At 39.7% G+C, this 23020-nt stretch overlaps 2 pseudogenes; both read right to left on the bottom strand.

The window, feature by feature from the left end:
- Nucleotides 1–1200: 1200 nt before the first annotated feature.
- On the bottom strand, nucleotides 1201–4983 carry LOC148041442 (uncharacterized; annotated as a pseudogene).
- Nucleotides 4984–8533: 3550 nt separating this feature from the next.
- On the bottom strand, nucleotides 8534–9385 carry LOC148041441 (uncharacterized; annotated as a pseudogene).
- Between the last annotated feature and the right edge of the window lie 13635 nt (nucleotides 9386–23020).

The raw sequence follows: 23020 nt of genomic DNA, 5'->3' as shown, positions 1-23020 counted from the left end.
GGGGGGTTCACTCATAGTAAAGAAAACATGTCACCTACATGCAAGGACTTCTTAAAAAAACCCTATTTATGAAGCTTGTAAGGCTAACCTATTTAAGCTTATAAGATACATACATGTATGACTTTTATGTATTCCCTTTCTTAAATGTAAGTCGTCATAGAACATATACTAACTTTCTTTTTTAAAAGTTGGAATTATCCTAAGCAATTAAAAGTATCAAAATGGTTATATCACAAAGTGATTTATGTAGTGGCACTTGGATACCATCGAAGTATGTGTCACAATGTTTTTGAGTGCTTGTGCCACCTTACCACATGAGGAGAGAGAGTAGGGGAATCGAACCCCTTTATACTTAAAGTGACTACACCAAGCGGACACCAAGCTCTCTTTGGAAGAAGGGGAGTTGAATCTCTCTATCAAAACCATGGGAGAGTGCCAACTCTCCCCCTCCCACACTATGATTAATATAAATCAAGAAAAAAAATCAAACAAAAATTAAAGAATTAATTTTTTTCTCTAAGAAAAACTTGGGTTCAACCTCTTACCAAGCACCTTGAAATTCCTAATACTAACATCTAGTTAGTGTTGAGAATCTGCCAATCACACCCTATGTATGCCCCTTTGTATGGAACAACTAGGCTAGGAAGGTACAGTTCATTCTAAGAAGAGAGACAGATGCCATAGGCACAGTGATGAAATGTGCTACCAAGCATTCCTATATAATGATGTACTTGACTATCACTTTCATATGAAGATAATGCAATAGTACTTGTCTCTTTCTGTCAAGTCACTGTGTCATTGTCAGTCCTACACAAGATTGTGTTTATGAGTTCAAGTCTCAATCTTGAAACCTAATTCACTTGTGTAACAGTTGTCTTCTTTGTCAATGTCAACATGAGTAGTATCTTCATCTTCCATCCTCCATAGCTTCCGCCTTTGCCATGCTCTAGATCCCGCATTTCTCACATGGTATCAAAGCGCAGCTGAGCATGGCTTAACATGTTTCAGGTCCTCTCTCTGCTCCCTCAGTCTCTCATGATCTCTATCCAGCTCAGCTCAAGTGTTTAACTTAATCTCCAACTTCATTTTCACTCTCTACCCCTTGGCAGCCATAGCCAAACTGGACCTGCAGTACTTGGAGCCTCCATATCTTCCTCTACAGACCTTATCTCCTCACAATTTCTTCTATGAATATCTTCTCTAGGTCAGGGCGAAGCCTCCTGGTACATCACAGTCTGACATTGGTCCGTCTATGCTCCAGCATTGCTCAGAGTCGTGATTGCTGTCCAGATCTGCGCCTGTGCTGGTCGTACGTCTGATTCTACCTCTGCGCTGCACGATGTACCCTGCGGCCTTAGGGCTTTTGAAGCTTACCCCATAGGCTTGCTTCTCATCAACAGCACACCAAATAATCCGTCCTACGAGCTGCGCCAGGTCGAAAACCAGTCAGGCTGAAAACCCTAACTGTGGGACTCCATAGCCATTTTTTCAAGCTTCCATTTCACTTGATTTTCCTTATTGGCTTGAGTCAAGCTAAACCCTGCCACTTTGATTCACTGATTTGATTAGTCTCCAAGAACATTTGTCCATCAAATCAAGGAGGGGAGATCTCTGAAGCATTGAAGCACTTAAAGACCATTGAAGATTTGAAGACCTCTCATAGACTTGAGTGACAGTAGCTTTTCAATCAACTGAAGGTTTTGCTACTCTGATCTACTCCAAAACTCAGTCTTCAGCAAGAAATCAAAACATCAAAATCAACAAGAAGAAGGTTCAAGAAGATCCAGCATCAACATCAGGCTCATCAAGAACAGTATCTATTGATACTTATCAAGTGTTATTTGACACTATTTTTCTTGTATCCTTTGATACACTTGAGTACAACACTCTTACTGATTTATCTCAGATTTGAAGCTGATTCTTGGTCATATCAATGAAAATCAGGAAGATTTCTATGTGGATACACTTCATGAAGAGTAACATGACTTGTGTTGCTTATTTACATGACATAGAAGATGTTCTTACTCTACTTGCAGAAGGAAATGGAGCTACCTACACCAAAGAGAAATCAATGAATCCATTTGAAGATTCTGAAGACATGTCTACCACTTTGCTTGGGGGGGACAACTGGAAGAGAAAACTCAAAAATGCTACAAGCAAAGTCAATAAAGGAGCAGACCAAGAAGATCATGAAGAAGAGAAGAAAGATAAGAAGATTTTCCATGATGCTGACAAAGAAATAGCATATGCTGAAAAAGACCACAAGGGCCTATCGGTCCCTGTCTCTCATTTTCTGTTTTAAAAGCATTGTACCTGCCTTAATGTTCCTTTCATAAGCTTTGTAAACTCCTCATGTAGCCTTGTACTACAGCCTCTGTACACTTTGTGAGGCCCCTGTTACAGCCTCTGGATGTCCACCATGTTTATGGTACCCACACTTAGCCTTTTCTGTGACAGCCTCTAGTGTTTTTGCCATGTTTGTGGTATGCCCACACTTTGCAGGTACTGCTCTCACTAAAGCCTCTACACACTTTGTACTTTTAGGTTGTGATTGAGGAGGGGTGTTGAGAATCTGCCAATCACACCCTATGTATGCCCCTTTGTATGGAACAACTAGGCTAGGAAGGTACAGTTCATTCTAGGAAGAGAGACAGATCCCATAGGCACAGTGATGAAATGTGCTACCAAGCATTCCTATATAATGATGTACTTGACTATCACTTTCATATGAAGATAATGCAATAGTACTTGTCTCTTTCTGTCAAGTCACTGTGTCATTGTCAGTCCTACACAAGATTGTGTTTATGAGTTCAAGTCTCAATCTTGAAACCTAATTCACTTGTGTAACAGTTGTCTTCTTTGTCAATGTCAACATGAGTAGTATCTTCATCTTCCATCCTCCATAGCTTCCGCCTTTGCCATGCTCTAGATCCCGCATTTCTCACAGTTAGTAGTCACAAATTACAATACACATGAATGAGTGAACTTAGCAATCATAGATATCCTTGAATGAAATACATGTTGAAGATACCTCCAAAACTGTAATGTTGCAATGTACTTTGCTTCATTACCATAAGATTATCAATACATATACTTTTCTTCACCATCAAAGGATTGCCAATGCAGCCATATGCCTTTTCTATTGCATATTGGTGGCTAAGATGGGGACCCAAAACTACTGGCTATTGCCAAGTGTGGTTGCAAGTTGCTTCATGCACATGAGTGATGGAGAGAGTTTATGACCTTAAAACTCAAATTACACCCAAAATGCTCATAAACGTTTCGTGCCAAGTGTGGTTGCAAGTTGCTTCATGCACATGCGTGATGGAGAGAGTTTATGACCTTAAAACTCAAATTACACCCAAAATGCTCATAAACGTTTCGTGCCAAGTGTGGTTGCAAGTTGCTTCGTGCACATGAGTGATGGAGAGAGTTTATGACCTTAAAACTCAAATTACACACAAAATGGTCATAAATGTTTATGACTCTAAAACTCAAATTATACAATAACTAGATGACCACAAAAGTTATTTGATATTTCTTCGTAGCATGTATGATGTATACATATCAGCTTTCAACCTACAAAGAAAAACAAGATTATTAATTTAATACTAATGCATAAGGACAACACATTAAAACTATTATAGATTTGTATTTTACTCTATGCGCTTCAAATTACCTTATCTATCTTTTACATAGTTGTTGAAGATCTTATAGTCATTGGGATCAAGTTGATATTTCTTTGATATTGGATCATAGCTCAAATTTGCCAGAGCAATTATAGATTCCAAGGACACTGATTGATTATCAACGATATCATATGTGTAGCATCTACTTCCTTTGGTTTTTCGATACCATTCTAGATGAATCTCCACATTTGGAGGACGATCTAGAATATCAAAAGGGCCCCTTGTCTCTTTCATACCATTTCCTATCTTCATTCTCATACTCATTACTCTTCCGAGGTACCATATGCCTTTCTTGACCCCTTGACTAGTATTTGCAACCTTGCCTTTTCTTTTGAGCTTTGTATTATCTCTAAGTATAATATCTTTAAATAGAACCGCACAATCATATCCTATTCCAAGGCAAGTACTGGTTTGAGGTTTTGACTTCATCTCAAATGAGAAATATACTCCACTTTTTACCCTTGTTAATCTATCCTTTGATACCATTGGATTTCCATTCAATTGGCTCACAAGTGTGCTCTTGCACAAAGTCTTCCCATTAGCTTCCACAAAAGGTGATATTTGGCTCACCACATTCTCATCATTGTCAACTATAGAATCCATGACATGGCAAAGCTCACTTTTTGTGCAACTGTATCCTCTCATCAACATCCAATATTGTATCCATGATTACATCTCCAACAAAATCATCCAATGAAACTTCTTATTCTTCTTCAAGATTGTCATGTGCATTGTTTTCAAGATTCTTTAAGTTATCTTTTTCTTCCCATAAGGCACCCCATGAAGCTTCACCTTCCATACCAAGCTCATGACACATGACCTTTTCTTCTGCTAAACCCTCCTTTAATGCATATACAATCTGCTCATCAATACTCACAACCGTGTAGTCATTTAAATTTGCCAAAGGAATGCCAGGCATATGATTCATATCAACCCATATGTTTTCTTGCTTTGAGTGAGCTGCCAAAAAACTTAGATTTGAACTTGCTTGAAACTCTGAAATTCTATTCAATGCTCTTGCACACTACTCAACAAGTCACAACCATCATAACACCTCTCATTGCTAACCATCATAACACCTCTCATTGCTAACCATTCCACCTACTTTACTAAAGAAATTCTCACAAGTATCAGATCCCGTAGAAGATAAAGGAACTGCCAAATGACTATATCTATCTCTAAAGATCTTTATGAGAAGAACCACAAAGTGACATGACAATTGGATGTCCATGAAAGTTTCTCTACTAATGAAGTTTTGCTTGAGTCTATATACATCATGCTTGGTGATCCACATGCACCAAATCCTAATAAAACATCATAAATCAACTGATTAATAAGACATAATGGTGCTACCATAGCAACAACATGAACATAAAATATCAGCTAATTATTTATATATGTTCAATAGATAACATGATTTTTGTACCTAAAAAAGAAGGATACCATTCCAGCAGCTTTCACACGCTCATACAAGTTGAGCGTAGGAGATAGAAAAATATCAATGTATGCTGCCTCAATTGAGAGATACACCTTTGTACGAAGTGTTCTCTCTTGACAATGATTGGATCCCATCTACAAGAGCTCTAAAAATTTTTGAACTTTATGTCTAGCTATCCTCTGTGCTGATCTCCAATTTTGTCTATCTTTTCTCTCTATATCTCCTTCTTGCAAACCATGATCATCAACCTTGAAACTTTGATATACCAAGGCTACATGATTTAAGGTGACGAGATCATTACCAAGCACTAATATTTTAGATGCATTATCTAGAGGATTAATCATCTTATTTCCATTATGTATATAATCTTGGTCATGTAATCCAATGATGCTTCCATAATCTTCCATAGAAGTTGTGAATGGCCAACTTTTCCAAGGAATTGAGTATCGAACACTTGTAAGAGAGCTATAATCTTCAACCATAAGCTTTCTTTGTTGAGATTCAGCAATCACACTCACTAACAGCCTCTTTGTATGGAGCTTTAGGGCCAAGGACATGCAGGCTTACCTATCCCATATGCACAATAGTGCCTACTATAGTTTCCTACTTTCCTATAAAGCATTGTACTTGCTTCCTTTTCTTAATGCAATGATAGTACTCTTTTCTTATCAGTAAAGTGACAATGTCATTTTCCACATACACAAGATTATGTTTATGAGTCCAAGTCTCAATCTTGGAACCTAATTCACTTGTGTAACAAACAGTGTCTTTGTCTTCTCCATCATGAGTTTACTCTTCTCCTTCCATCCACCATAACTAACTGCCATGTCCTAGATCCGGCTCAATCGACATGGTATCAGAGCATAGACGAGCATGGTACTACTCCTTCAGCTCCATTTCACTTTCATCTAGCTCAGCTTAAGCTCAGTCCAGCTCAAGACTTCATCTTCTACTTTTTTTTCTCACTGCCCTGTTTGGCAGCCATAGCCAAACCTGCACCTACCTGCCTTTGAGGCCTTGGATCTCCCAAACAAAGCAATATCTCCACGCGCTTCCTTCTGAAGGATTTTTCCTAAACTCATTGAGCTTCCCTCTGTTTCCTAACAGTCCAACATTGGGCTCCTATAGCTCCAGCATTGTCATTCTTCTTTGCTTTTGTCCTATGGCTACCACAGCCAGCCTGGACATACCTCTAATAGAGGGCTGAGATCTCCCTCTATAGGTCAAATCAGCTTACGACCTCTTCTTGGAAGATGTTCCCCAACATTAGGCGCAACTCTCCATCACATTAAAGCCCAACATTACTGTGCCCTGACGTCGGCATTGCAGAAATCATCGCCTCTATCTGAAATTGTGTCTGCCTACGTCTTCCTGCTCTGCGCGCGCCGTACTACCCACGATCTGGTCGATCTCCATGGGGATTTGATAGCCCTTGAAGTAAGCTTCATTTTCATTAAAAAAACTTTTGAAAATGATCAACTATTGAGTTCACAGCTGAAAAATCAGGCCCTTGTCTCAAAAACCCTAATTCCACCATAGCCAAAATCTCCCAAGCTCATTTTTTCTCTCATTTTCTCACTCTTAACACTAAACCAAGCTAAAGCCCACTCTGATCCACTGTCCCAGCACCAAATCAAGGAGGGAAAGGACCTGAGAAGATTGAAGAAGGATCAACGACCCCGAGCAAGGAAGATTCAAGCTCAACATCAAGTCTCTACATAGTGTGTTTTCACACTACCATTACTTGTGTCTCTTGACACATTGTAATTTGCTCCTTCACCTGTAACATCTGAGAATCTTGGTATTGATTTGTTGTTGCTATCCAACATGGGAAAAGACTCTCCAAATGCTCAATTCAAGAGAGTTGGGTTTCACACCTAGCAAACCCGCATCAAGCTCATTCTGATGAAGAAGGGTCTTTGGGCCATTACCAATGGCAAAGAGAAGAAACCTCGGGATGCGGACCTTGCAGTTACTTGGCAAAAGAATGATGACAAGGCACAAGCCATCATTAAGCTAGAATTGGATGATAGCTACATCCATCATGTGGATGCCTGTGACACGTCCCATGACACTTAGGACAAATTAGATACCTTATTTGGTGCACAGTCAAAGTCGTCTAAGTATGGTCTATTGATTGAATTTTTCCGACTTGATATGAAGCCTCATACATCCCTAGCATCCCATCTGAACTACATGGTAATCCTGCTTACTCAACTTGCAGGGATAAAGCTAAAAATGGATGAAGTTGTTTGTATTGGTGTCTTGTTAAAAAGTCTGCCTCCTGCCTATGATAATGTATCAACCACTCCAACCAATATGCCTGATCCTCAACTTGTTGATATTAAAGGGTCTCTACTAGAGGAAGAAAAGAAACTTAAAAGCAAAGAAGAACTTAGCACTTCAAAGGATGAACAAATGTTATATGTAAACAACAGATACAAAGGTAAAAAGAAACCACTCTTCTGTGGCTTCTGCAAAAGGACGGGACACACTGAGAAGTTCTGTCATGCTAGAAAGAGGTCCCAAAAGGCCTATCTTGCAACTGTGAAAGAAGAAGAAGACCATGGACCAAAAGATGAAGATGAAGATGAAGATGAAGACCACCAGGATCGAAAGGACAAGACTCATCAGTCCTTCTACTCTCATTACTCTGATAGACTGTTTTAAAAGCCTTGTATTTCCTTGTCCTAATGCTTCTTGCCATAAGCTTTGTAAACTCCTCATCTAACTTGGCACTACAGTCCCTGTACACTTTGTGAGGCCCTTGTTACAGCCTCTGGATGTCCATCATGTTTTGGTGCCCACACTTAGCCTTTTCTGCGACAACCTCTGGTGTCTACCATGTTTGTGGTGTGCCCACACTTTGCAGGTGGTTCTCATTACAGCCTCTACACACTTTGTGCCTTTCTAGTTGTGATTGAGGAGGGATGTTGAGATTCAGCAATCACACTCACTAACAGCCTCTTTGTATGGAGCTTCAGGGCCAAGGACATGCAGGCTTACCTATCCCATATGCACAGTGGTGCCTACTGTAGTTTCCTACTTTCCTATAAAGCATTGTACTTGCTTCCTTTTCTTAATGCAATGACAGTACTCTTTTCTTATCAGTAAAGTGTCAGTGTCATTGTCCACATACACAAGATTGTGTTTATGAGTCCAAATCTCAATCTTGGAACCTAATTCACTTGTGTAACAAACAGTGTCTTTGTCTTCTCCATCATGAGTTTACTCTTCTCCTTCCATCCACCATAACTAACTACCATGTCCTAGATCTGGCTCAATCGACATTCTTTGCCTTGAATCTCCATCAGAAGCATGACCAAGTATTGGTTCAATCATATCCTTCACATACATATTCCAATGCAAAATGACTTCTTTCCATTGCTCCTTGATGGACATAGAGTCAAAACCTATTACAAGTTAGTTGTATAAGAAGAACTAACTTTGGCAAGCATTCAGCAAGAGGATTTGCAATCAATACTCTTGCATAGTGGGCAATCACATTATGCTCAAATGCATCAAAAATTCTATGATAACCATTTTCACCATCTCCAACAAGTACTACAAAATTTTAAATGCATGTGTGACCTATCTTCTTTCCACAAAAACCAACAAGTTGGTCATCTCTTGCTATCCACTTCACCATTCTCTTGATCATAGTCTCATCTTCAGCAACAATGATAGGTGCACTTCCCATGCAAAGCCCATTTTTCAACATATGATGCTTATATGTTTCTACCACATGCTTGAATACATCCTCTCTCAATCCGATCCTATAACACAGAGCTTTTCTCAATAGCCTTAGATGTAGTTGAAAGATGTGGACCTTGAAGATTCATGGACAGAAAGTTATGCAATCTTGTACCTCCCCAAATCTTAACTGCTTCAAATAGATTTTTTGTTGTATCAGAATATCACTTTCCTCAACCCACTCTTCCTATGTTTTGAGAGACGTCAATGAAAAAGTCAAACAAAGCTTTCTTCCCCTCAAATAATCCATGCTTATGTGCATTGACAATATCAGTGCAAAACTTCTTTGCATCTCCTCGTACCAAGGCTTCAGAAACACTTTCTTGAAGACTCCTCACCTTTACACTCAAAGTAGCAACCTTTGTGTGAACCATATTTCTTTTTTGAGTCGTCTAACCATTATATTTTTAGTCTTAGCAATTCTCAATATCTCAAAATGAGTCAAGTAATCCAATCTTCTACCACCTCCAGTGTCTCTTAATCCTCTTTCCCCTCTAGAGTGCATGTCTCGATACACACGCATGAAAATGTCTCTCTCCTTGGAAATGGATGCACATGATGAGCACTGGAGATTGGAGAAGGGAACTCCCTCAAAACTTACCCACTTGCAATCATTGTGACGAAATGTGCCATTGATCTCAACAAGCTCTGTTCCCAATAAAATCATTGCCTTTGTGCTTGGCTCACAAGTCCAATGCACACCTCCTCTATTATCATCCAAGAAACACTTTACATTGATCATGTGGTTTCTAAACTTATATGATCCTTGCCAAAATCCCCAATAAAGAGTAGCAAGCAAACTCTCCTCTGCACAGTACATAAATTCTATTGTTCTCTTAGAACTTGATACATTGGAAGCATCTACATATCAAACATAGTGAAAACTATTAGTTAGAGTAAAAATTTTATTGTAAAAAAAAACAAACACCCTTTTCTTGAATTAAGTACCGGTGGATTGGCTTGGTCTAAAAAAACCAATCAGATTTCTTTCATTCTTGTCCAAGACCATTACTTTACTTGGGCGGCCTACTTTCTTAAGATCATCACCATCTCCTTTAGTAGTGGCTTTCACATGAAGCTTTGACTTCATGTGCTCTATCACGCACAATCTCAAAGAACCTGTCTTTGGGAAGAATGGTAGCCACTTATCATCCAATGGACACCTTATCAAAACCTTTGACAAGGTAGTGTAGTCTCCGATAGTTTCAGGAACAAGTTGAAATTCTAGATCATTCTCACTTCCAAAAGAAGAGATCTCAAACATTGCTTCATCTTTTTTTTTTTTTTTTGTCTTTATTTCCTCCAATGATGGTGTGACTCCAAGCATGTCATGCCTTTTCTTACCTTTCTTATCCAAGCCAATAGCTTGTAAATGAGATAATGACTTGATATGTGAGTGTGTGAAATTGTATAGAGTATCATGTCCTCCTTGACCATAAGAGCATTCACACTCCTCACACCAAATTTGAAACAAAGATTTCCCTTCCTTATCCTTAGACATAATCTCAAAACTATCATGTCGACCTATGGATTTTAGCTTTTCCTTAGCATTCTTGATATCCCTCTCTCACCTTTTTAACTCAAATGATATGGCAAGAAGACTTTTGAGTCTATTTTTTGGAACATCTTGGACAATGCTCATATCATCCCTTGTCGACTCCATCACATTCCTAGATACATGAAGATCACTACCTCTAGCTTCCATGGATGGCTCCAGCTCATTGCTATCCCCCTCTGAATTCACTCTTTGATGCTTGCATGGTGACTCACTCTCCTCTTTTGTAATGTCCCCCCCCCCCCCCTGTGACCCCCGTGCCTCCCCCCATAGGAACTCCCCCCTTCTAGATTTTTCAAAAATTTTTGATTTTTTTTTTTAAACTCTCTCTCTCTCTCCCCCTGCCATGTGCATGGTAGGGAGAGAGAGAGAGAGAGTAGGAGTAATGAAGAAAGGGGGGCATGCAACCCCCCAGGTGGCGGGAGGCATCGCCTTACCACCTCCCCCTCCACCTTATAAACCTCCCCCTCCTCCCTCGATGATAGGCAGCGGCCCCCCTCCAACGTCCTCAAGCTGAGCACCCCCCTGAGTTCTGCAGAAGCTTCCCCCCCTCCATCTCGACATAGCAATACCCCCCCCTCCTCGCTTGTTTGACAACTGCACCCCCCCCCCCCCATGAAAAGTGTGAAGAGAGGAAGAGGAAGAGGGAGAGAGAGAGAGAGAAGGAGAAGAGGGAGAAGGAGAGAGAGAGAGAGAGAGAGAGAGAGAAGGAGAGAAGAAGGGAGAGAAGAAGAGAAGGAGAGGAAGATGGAGAGTGAGAAGAAGAAGAAGAAGAAGAAGAAGAAGAAGGAGGAGGAGGAGGAGGAGGAGGAGGAGGAGGAGAGAGAGAAGAGAGAAGAGAGAGAAGAAGAGAAGAAGGGAGAGAAGGAGAAGGAGAAGGAGGGTACAAGAAGAAGAAGAAGAGGAAGGGAGAAGAGAAGGAGAAGAAGTAGAAGTAGAAGAAGAAGAAGAAGAAGAAGAAGAAGAGTAAGGGAGAGAGAGAAGGAGAAGAAGAGGAAGAAGGAGAGGAGAAAGAGAAGGAGAAGAAGAAGAGAAGAAGAGAAGAAGAAGAAGAGAGGGAAGAGGGAGAGAAGAGAGAGAAGGTGAAGAAGAGAAGAAGAAGGAGGAGGAGGAGGAGAAGAGAGAAGAGAGAGAAGAAGAGAGGAAGTGAGAGAGGGAAGGAGAAGAGAAGAGAGAGAGAAGAAGAGGAATAAGAGAGAGAGAGAAGGAGAAGAGAAGCTCTCAAAGAAGGGACTCACTCTTACAGATACAGTCGACGCCACCATTGCATGCTCCCCAAGCATAGGGAGAACGAGAGAGAAAGGGAAGGTTCTAGAACCTTCTAAGGGCTATGGAGTTCCTTGCAAGGTTCACACCTTGAGGAAGGAGGACGAGAGCTTAGTCGACGCAATCGAAGTACGCGTGTGGGAGCTGCGAGAGGGGAAAAGAAGCAGACCGAATCAAGTGGAACTATTAATGTCTCAAACACCTGCGGATCAAAATCAGGTTTTCCTAAGACCCGGGTTTGATGATAAATTATAAGTTCATAAATATAGTTTAAATTCATTAGAACATGGGAGGAAAATAGTGAATTTGCATGATGGGGAATACAGTAAGAAAGGATATGATCGTACCTAAGAAAATAAGCTTCATTGTTTAAGACTTTAGAATTCTTCATCATAATGATGTCCCTTTTACAATCTTAGAAATTGTGCATGTTAGGTAGGATTCCTAGAGAATGTTCATGAATATAAAGCATTGAGTGCGTGCGTTAAGCTGAGCTAGAAGAACTTATGAAGCTTATTTCATGAATGAAAGTAATCACCGGATGTCCCGCATTCAAAGGAGATATGCTGGAATCATAACATTTGGATAAAACTAAAATAAGGGAAGGTTTCATTACCTCACATTGCATTCAGTTTAATCTTAAATTGTGCTAAGTTAAACACCAATGATCTTGTAGATAAAGGTATTGGGACCTAGTGTCCTCGTTGATTCTCAAAAGTAGATTGATGTCTCTTTTTGCAACAAGGAAATAAACGTTGATGGGATCTGTTGCAATTCGTAACAAGAAGCTTAGAGAAATTGTCATGCATAATTGAAAACCGTACCTAGGGAGCCAAGTCATGAAATGAATCTACCTCCTAACTAGCATGGAATACCAAGGTACTCAATCTAACTAGGCTTCACCTTGTGAGGTGCATAGGTAAATAAACTTGTCAAGTCCCTAGACTATGAGAGGAGGCACTACTTCCAATTCAGAACAAGGACAATTGAATTATCGTATGGGTAGCTACAATGTATTCTGGGGAAAATACAAACTTGTCTTGCATTGACAAGTTGAGCAGAGACAAAGCCTCTAAGTCCTAGAGAAATCTAATCCAAATACCTACCAAGGGGGGAAAGTTCCCAAGGGGGAGAGTAAACAAGAGTGTTCAATCATCATAGACCCTTATGGTGCGTCTCAAGGAGGAGTAAGCTGTGTTCTCAAAAGGAATACAATAACTATTGGTTCCAATACTTGGATGATAGCCCTTGGATGCTTGGAGTAATATTCTGGATGAAAGTAAATGGAATGAACTGTATCTTGGGAAGAGTACAGTGGTTGTTACCTCAATTGCTTGGTTTTTGCCTTTGGGATGCCTGGTTTATTTTGGAAGCCATGTTATAAGTTTATGTGAGGAAGTAAGTTGTGGGAAAAGGATGGATTAAGCAAGTTATTGTTGATATGGAAAATGACATTTTTTTCTAAGTAAATGAGTTTAGGCTGGCTATTTTAGCTTTGGTTGATTCCCTAAAGGATAAGGAATGGTTGTGGTTTTGGATGCTAAACCAAGTTGTTTGTGATTGATGATTGCATGGCCGGGTCTAAGATGACTGATTGCCATGGAAATAAAAGGGATGTTTTCCTTAGTAATTGTTATTAAGCTGGTTGCTTCAGTTGTGGTTGATTTCCTAAAGGGATAATTAAGGAAGGATAGCGCTCACTACCCCCCGCGAACCGCAAAACCCTAACCAAGGGGGTTATGAATCCGCGCCGGGAATGTTGACCGAACCTGCCGCGAGAGGTCTCTCTGTGGAAATTACTTGGCATAGGAGGACGCTTGGGTTCCAGTGGGGGCTCTGGCCGTAAATCCCAATGCCTCCGAACCCTACACAAGAGTTCTACATGACTCAAGATGGGATCTCGAGGCCTTGATACTAGTTACAAGGCAGAATCTTGGTAGGATAAACCTTCGGGGTTTGTTGCTAGGAGACAGAAGGATTTTTTTGCAGAGGTAGAAAGGAACACTTAATTCTCCTATATGGGTAGGATAGAAACATTAATTTGAAGATAAGTTAAGGAAGTGTTGATCTTGTTTTATCTTGTCTTTGTGTCTGTGCCCTAAATTACGTAAAGGAACCTGTGACTAACGGGTTAATTAAGGAAGCTACTTTTATGTGTCAAACATAATGAGGTAGGTAATTAGATAACTAAAACAACCCCTAAGGGAAGCATGGTGGATGTGACCAATGGGTCTATCCTACGGAAGGGTGATCTCAGTTAGCCGAGAGCTTTCCTCAAAGGAAATGTGAACGAGAAATGTAAGGAAAAAGTCGGTCTATGACCTTAGACAATGTTGGCTAGGAACCCGAACTTCAGGTCGATCCTAGTGGGAATGGCCGGATAAGTTTCGTTGCGGGGCAGACTCGAGAGACCCTAGTTAGCAAACCCCATATCATGATGGGCGGCGTCTTATAGATATATCTCTCGATGGACTGCTAAGACATGTCCCACAATTTGAGGAGTAGGCACGTTACATCTCTCAATTGAGTGGTGACTTCTTCTACATTAAGTGTCCATCTCTCCTCTTGCTTTGCTCCAACAGGAAGCATTCTAGAACCTCTCAAAAAGACAAAGTCATTTGAGATGAGACTATCAAGGAAAATCTCCTCTCATAAATCTTTATAGGTTCCTCCTTTGAGAAATATAAATCCCAAAACATGGCTTTGATCTGTACCCTCATTTAGACGAATCAATATTTCCTTTCTTGCCATACTTATCCAAGATCAAAAAACTACCGAGCAAGAGATTCCCACTTTGAATGCTGCAAAATCAATGTAGACATACCAAGAAAGCATCTGTCCACTCAATATACAACATTGGCACAGTGCTAGGGGGTTGTTCCTGCCCATAATAAGCTTGAAACATAAGCACATGAGTTGAAAATGCCTACCCAACAAAAAAACGGTTAATGACTCAAAATCACAAATTTCTAAAGTGGAGACAAGTGAATACCTATGGGGTAGATGTCTTAGTGGTTTTTATTGGAGTTCCCATCTCCCATGTGCTCATGTCTGACATGAAACTCAGGAGCCACCAATCCCAAAGCTCCCTGCCCAACCACTAGAGAAGAAACCTATAAAAACAACCCACTTAGAAAATGATTAGAACACTTAATTGCTTGGTAGATTTTCTGTCATGATTGGAACATAATTAGAAGATAATCAAAAATATTGGAACATAATGGTCTGCACTTATGATAATATGGTTTGCACTTATGCATTCCGGCCTACCCTTATGGCATTACAAGCTTCCCTTCCCTTATGCATTGTTCCCTTCCCTTATGCATTTTGACATTCCCTTATGCATTATGACATGCCCTTATGCATTCTGACCTTCCCATATGGCATTGCGACCTCGAGGCTATCATTGGTATATAAATCCTATATATCATGTGTGTTCATGGCATGTTTTATATATCCCTATGTAACCTATTTTGCAATATTTTGTAATCTACTCATATAGCTAAGGGGATACGAGGATTGATTTGTTTTTATCTTAATGAAAATTGTCCAACCATCCTTAAGTAGTTCTCATAATATATTTTTCTTATAGTAAATGGTTACTCTCAATATATGTGGATGTATTCCTTCAAAGAAAATACTTTACTAACAATTAAAATAGTTATTATCAATATATAAAACTTTCACGTGCATGGGCTAGGTTAGTTACTAATCAAATGGGTGTTCGCATAGGGACAAGGAGTAACAATGATTATAAGTTTATCTCCCATCATTTTATAGAGTTCTTAAATGAGCATGGCATTATATGCCACCTCACCTTGACCAAGTCCCCTTCTCAAAATGGAGTGGTTGAGCAGAAGAACCAAAGTGTGATGAACATACCATGATCCATGCTCTTTGTGGTTGTATTACTAGAGCGCCTATGGTCAAAAGCTATCAATAACTCTTTTATAGATGCATGTACACCAAATCACAAAAGGTGAGCTCGTGCCATGATCTTAGCTTCTCATTTTTGTAGGATATTCCTCTAAACTCAAGTCTTACCATTCAAGGATTGAAAATATCTTCATTAGGAGGGATTTTGCATTCAACAAGAGGGATATTCTATAGGCTTCCCAATCCATCAATGATTATTCTCCCTCCCATGTGCCTACTAAGCCAAAGTTTCTTTCTGCTATTAGTTCACTCGCAAAGACTTCTACTCCCTAGACCACTTACTGATACCAATAGACCATGAAAATTTTGGTGGGTCCTTCCACCAAACTGTATCTAGAATTTCTAAAACTATATATAAAACTTTCACCTACATGGGCTAGGTAAGTTACTAATCAAATGGGTGTCCCCATAGGAACAAGAAGTAACTTCCATAAGGCTACTTTTGTAAGAAGGCTACTTCAAGGTCAATGCCAATGATGTACCACATGTTGTGGCTTCTAAACAGTCCTAAGGCTTACTTGTGGCACCTAAGACCTTCCACAAGTTATTCATACCCAATTAGGTGTTACATGTGACAAACTAACTACATGCAAAGAAACTCAAAAGAATCCCAAGCCCAAACACCTAAAGTCTATGCTGAGCACTTTTTGTAGGTAGTGAAAAATAACATAATGTTTTCACCTTCACTTTTTTGGCCCATCATCATACCATTCATCTAGAAGGTTTCCAAGAGACTATGACGAGACTCATTTAATTTTTTAGCTTAATTTTAGAGGGTCTTGCCCAAAATTGGAGACCAGTTCATATGTTACCAAGTACTCTACTCGTGCAAGAGAGTGATGAGACTTGATTCCTTTGCCTTGGCTAGGTCATCGACTATAAAGACAGGTTGGGGTGTCTCTCCCTCCTTGGCTAATTTGACCTCCTTGACCCTAGCAGGTCCTTCTATGGGTTCTCTTGTGCTTGCCCCTGGCGTTTGGTCCCCAGCAAGATCACTACCCTATCGCCTTTCTTGAACTTGGTGAATCTCCAGGTCTTGCGGTGTTCTTTCTCTCTTCCTATGCATCCTTAGGCTACTTCCTTCTTCCCTCCTTTAATCTACGGTGCCCGGGAGAGGATGGCCTCTCCAAGGCCTTCACTACCCATACTTGCATTCGTACTATGTACATATTGGTTTAAAATTTGCAAGTCTACCATCGCTAGACTATGGAGTCACACTAGCATGATTTGCAAAATAGATATAAAGATGTGCGATTGAAGATTTCATCGTCAATGAAAAGGGAAAAAAAATCATTTAGTAAAAAAGAGCCTTATGAGATGGCACACATTAGAGCCTTTGAACAATACATGAAATGTCTAGTCGTTGAACATCTTTGAATGTTGTCTTGCGATATCCTAGGTTCTTCCACGTAACCACTTTGCCACATGAGTACTTCTGAAAGCATTCCAAGTTGTTTTATTATTAGTCCCCCACTAGTATATTCAAATTTTATCATCATTGGCAATCATTCTCCAATTGGCCCCTTTACCCTAGTGCTTATGCTTGCATTTTCTAAGAGCTCTTATCACCACCTTTTGCAAGACTTTCTCCATTAAAGCAAGCAAGTACAATGTTTTATCTTCTCTATTATCTCACATTGAACAAGGTGATTTTGAACACTTTCACCCGTATAAAATTCTGATTGTGAGGGAAGATACATCAAGTGGCTTGTTTTGCAATTGAAAGTGTTGAGCTTTTTGAGCACCTTGCTCAAGTAAAATCAACACCTGTTGGCAATGAAATTGGACCTCACAACCCATGACAAATGTCTCTAACCTAATAAGATAAAGTCCAAATAACCTATCTTAATGGAGATTTTACAATAGAAGTAGATGATGAAATGGATTTCTTGAATACTTTAACGAGGGTACATGGCCAATAAGTTGATTGCCCCCAAAAGAAAAATTAATGGTTTTGAAGATGTGTCACATGTGGGTTACTTAGACATGGGTTCAAATTGTGCTTCTATTTTGGTCCTAGACCTTTTCGAACTACGAGTGGATTTCCTATGTGATGTGCAACTTTCCATTTCTTATATGCCAAATTTGCAATCGCATGATGCAATATTTTTGTCATGAGTGCTGTCTCATAAGCACATCCTTGCAGGTAATCAAAACCTGAATTGATGCTACCTTTAGTAAGATTTAGAGAGCCATTTATGTGTGGCAACCTATCAACCCCTTTGCCCTAACAAAAAGTAGGGACAAGTGTGGATTTTCACTCCCTCGCTTCTTTGTCCTTTATCTAAGGCAAGTTGACAAAATTGTGAGGGCCTATCAAGAGAGAAGGTTACAATACTGGAGAAGCTCGGGTTTTAAGGAGATGTGAATATAGAAAACTAGTCCAAAACTAATACTAAAGCTTTAGTCACTAGCCTTAACCAATCCCAATCACATGAGAATCTGATAATAAACTAAGTTAACATGCTTTATAGTCCTAATAGTTACATATCATGATTTCCAAGTAGGATTTGTACACATTACAATGACATGCTAGGGCCTTCCCTTAGGCCTTAATGCCCCTAAAATAGGGATTGCTGATAGCTAGTATGTTTGCCCCTAAAGTGGGGATTGTATTTTCTTAGCAATCACCATCCTCATCCATGCACAATGACTCAAGAAGAACAAGTACATGCTATCCCATATGTCATTTCAGCAAAGACACATGAAAAACATCATGGACCTTGAAGGTACTATGTAGCTCCAATTGATATGCTATCTCTCTAACCTTGCAAATGATCTTGTAAGGACCCTAATACCTATGACCAAGCTTTGTGGTGGTATTTCCTTCATGCAAACAATGCACATAATCTCCTCTTTGATAGACATCTCCCTTGCGTTCATCCACATATTTCTTATGCTTGGCTTGGGCATCCTTCATATTCTTTTTAACCAACTACAAAAGGGCATCCATCCTCTCCAAGTCATTCCATGCTTTTGCTGATATTTCAAAGCCATGTCTCCAAGGAAGAGGGCTTTCCAACCTTACATCCATGCATTGTCTCAAATGGGCTCATGTCAATATAGAGATGCTTGGTACTATGGTAGCAAAATTCAATAAAGTGCCAACCATTATTTCTAAGTATCACGTCAAAAGTGCCTCAAATATTCCTCCAACCATTTGTTCACAATTTCTAATTGTCCATTAGTCTTAGTTTGGTATGCAGTGTGAAGTCTGAGTAAAATAACCACTACTATAAATAATTCTTTCCAAAAGTGACCACATATAACTTCCTAAGGAAACCATGATGCTTAAAGACATGCTCAATGAATTTTCAAGCAACCTATGATGCTGAATATTGGGTCTTCATGGGTTATGCTATTCTATCCAACCCAACATAATTGATGTCCCATCCCCCCCTTCTTTTTCCCCTCTATCCCCTCCTTAAATTTAAGTTCAATATAGGAAATTAAGAGGGGTCTACCTCTAATGTATACGCTTAAGTGTCCCCTTCCAAAAACCCCCCTCCCTTGCACTCACATGATACCATACAACATCTATAGTGAACCCCCTGGGAGCCCATACAATGCTTTTTTCAGCTTATATACACATCCTTTGCTGATCCATATAAACATCCTCTGCTAAATCACCATTGAGAAATGCATTCTTAACATCCATCTGTTGCAATTTCTAGCCTTTAGCATCAATGCGATCATTGTTCTTATGGTTGCTATCTTGGCAATAGGGCTGAATGTTTCCTCATAGTCTAACTCATATTGTTGAGCATATCCTTTAGCAACCAGCATGGCTTTGTACCTCTCTACACTACCATCCGACTTGCATTTAATCTTGTAGACCCATTTGCACCCAATGGTCTTCTTTCCTTCTAGTAGTGGCACAAGATCCCATGTTCTATTTTCAGCCAAGGAAGATATTTCCTCATCCAAAAGTGTGCACCAATTTTTATCCATCACTGCTTTACCATATGTAGCAAGTTCTTTGACCTCTATCACTTTTGTCATGTAAGCATAATGCTTTGCAGAATAACCACTGTAAGCTAGTCTATCCATAGGGTACCTGACTCTCTGCGAGCATCTAAGCTATGGTGCACTACTTGATTCCCCTTTCTCATGAGGTGGAATATATCTATTTTGCCTACTACTAGGCATATACACAATCAGATTACTAAGCTCACTGTCTAGACTATCAACTGAGTCATTGCCTGAAGTCATCATGCCAAGTGTCATCATACTAGATGCATCCTCAAGGACTCTTTCTTTCCCTTTACTGTCCATCACATCATATCTCCCCCTCACTGACATAGTGGTGTCAGTGGATGGTGAGCCAGAGCTCCACAATCTCCTTATCCATGGAGACACCATTGTACCACAAAGGCATGTCAATGCAGTACTTTGCTTTTTACGAGTCAACTATAGAAACATGTGTAGAAGGCATATTCGATGGCACTGCAGTCGGTGATGCATGCCAAGATGCCATCTCATCAAAAATACCATATCTGATGACTAGTGTTTCCCAAGTAGAGGAATCATAGCATTTATATGCATTCTTCTCCTGCGAATAACCAATAAAGACACACTTATGTGCTTTCATATATAGCTTATTCCTCTTCTCATCAGGGATGTGCACATAAGCAAGACAACCAAGTACTTTCATGTGACTGATATCAAGCTTGTAGCCATACAATTTCCCAAATGGTGTCATATCATGAATACATGTAGTGGGAGTTCTATTCAAGATATACATGGCTGTCATAATAGCCTCAGCCCAATAATAGAGCAACATCTTCTTCTCATTCATCATTTCACATGTAGCTTCCATTAAGACCCTGTTCTTCCATTTAGCTACCCCATTATGTTGTGGAATGTAGTTCCATGTAAGCTACCTACGTATGCCATTTTCAATCAAACTCATTTGACACATACTCCCCACCACTTTCAAATCTCAAACAAGAGATATAAAAATCAAATTCATTTTCAACCTGCTGCTTAAATTGCTGAAAAATAGCAAACACCTCATCCTTTGTTTTCAGTATATAAACCAAATTATAGCGACTGAAGTCATCAATGAATATCACATAATGCCTAGAGCCTCCCATAGATGCATTATGGGCTGGTCCCCATACATCAGAGTGAACCAACTACAACTATCACTTACTATTTACAAATGGCAACCTTGGTTGTTTACCAAACTAACAAGCATTGCAGATATGACCAATATCTATGTAGGCAAACTTGGGTAGACTTGTAACAAGTTGTTTCTTCTACATCATTTGCAGCTGCTAAAGATTAACATGCCCCACTCATTTATGCCTCATTTCTAAATCTCTAACTCTACCAAAGCCATGGGCAAACATGGCTGATTTCAACTGTGGCAAAGCAGCATCAAGAGTAAACATCTTGCCATTCCTATGACCACGAGCAATCAATTTACAGCCATTACCAACCTTCTCAATGAAGCAACCATGCTTATTAAACCTAACCTGCAAATTTTTCTCAATCATCTAGCCCACAGACAATAGATTTTTAGTAATTGATGGGACATGCAATACATCATGTAAGTTCTTCTTCTTGACATCATGGATTACCAAATGCACTTTGCATTTATGTTCGATACTCTGTTGTGTGTCATCCCCTATGCATACATAACCATTCCTCTCACGCACCATGTCAATATACCAATCACCATGAGGCGTCATATGATTCAATGCCCCCAAATCAATATTCCAAATAGCATCCTCAGTAGACTTCTCATCAACCCTATTGTTAACCCTCAAAAACAAACTGTGAAATACACGGGATCTAGAGCATGGTAGATGCGGAAGCTATGGAGGTTGAAAGAGGAAAAAGAAACTCATGAAGACATTGACCCTGACTAGGACAAACTATTACACAAGTGAATTAAGTTCCAAGATTGAGACTTGGACTCATAAACACAATCTTGTGTATTGACAGTGACATGACACTTTACTAGAAAGAAAACAATACTATCATTGCATTAGAAAAAGAGTGCAAGTACAATGCTTTATAGGAATTGAGTGGTGGTACTTTCTCCTACTGTGCATATGGGATTCTGGTCCTAAGCCCTCATTGCTTCTCACAAAGAGACTAAAGTAGGTGTGATTGCAAATATCTCAACACCCCTCCTCAATCACAACCAAAAGTACAAAGTGTGTAGAGGCTTTAGTGAAAGAAACACCTCCAAAGTGTGGGCACACCATAAACATGGCAAAAACACCAGAGGCTATCGTAGAAAAGACGAAGTGTGGGTACCACAAACATGATGGACATCTAGAGGCTGTAGTAGGGACCTCACAAAGTGTACAGAGGCTGTAGTACAAGGAAAACTAAGGAGTTTACAAGTTTATATTTGAGGCATTAGGGCTAGGAAATACAAAACTAAAAAAGTCTATCTGAATAGAAGGACTGATGAGGTTTGTCCTTCTCCTGGTGGTCTTCTTCTTATTCTTCTTCCTTTGCTCCATTTTCTTCTTCTTCTTTGACTGCAACTAGATAGGCCTTTTGGGACCTCTTTCTAGCATGGCAGAACTTCTCGGTGTGTCTGGTCTTTTTGCATAAGTCACAGAAGAGCTGATCCTTCTTGCCTTTGTACCTGTTGCCAATATATAATGCATGCTCATCTCTAGAGGTACTTGGTTCTTCCTTAGTTTTTAGCTTATTTTCCTCCTCTAACAGTGATGCCTGGATATCAACAAGTTCAAGATTTGGCATGTTGATTAAAGTTGTTGATACATTATTATATTCAGGAGCCAAACTCTTAAGTAGAATACCGATGCAAACATCTTCTTCCATTTTAATGTTGATTCCTGCAAGTTGGGTTAGAAGTCCTTCCATGTAATTTAGATGTGTGGCAAGTGATGTGCTAGACTTCATTTCAAGCTTGAAAAAATCAATTAGTAGGTGTGATTGCAAATATCTCAACACAAACAAGGTGGAAAATCTAGAAAATCCAAAGCAGAAGACAAAGCCAAGGCAAAAGCAGAATGAAGAATGAAGGCATGCCAAGAAAAATCGGGAAACACAAGAAGTGTGAAAAATCCCTAAATCAAGGAGAGGCACTCAAGAAAAAGTGCAAGTCAATACTTTTGTAAAAGAGAACAAGGTGAACCGTGATTTATTTTAAGAGTGCCTGTGCAAATTGTAAATGTAGATGGTTGGTAGGAAGGAAGCTAAGAAGATAGGAGAACAATGGAAAAAAGGGCTAGTGGCCAGCCATGTAAAAAGGGAATGATTACCCAAAGGGGATTTAGGACTTTGTATATAAAGTTCAAAAGATGCATGAGAGATCATTTTTTTGGTGTGTGGCAAAGTGGACTCTTCTTCTTCTCTCCTTCTCTTCTCTTTGCTTGCTTGTGTGTGCTTGAG

The sequence above is a fragment of the Lygodium microphyllum genome, chromosome 1 (genome assembly GCF_053477565.2).
Source record: "Lygodium microphyllum isolate KBCC chromosome 1, Lygodium_microphyllum_v1.1.10, whole genome shotgun sequence".
Taxonomy (NCBI): Eukaryota; Viridiplantae; Streptophyta; class Polypodiopsida; order Schizaeales; family Lygodiaceae; genus Lygodium; species Lygodium microphyllum.
This window is presented reverse-complemented; position numbering and strand designations above follow the sequence as displayed.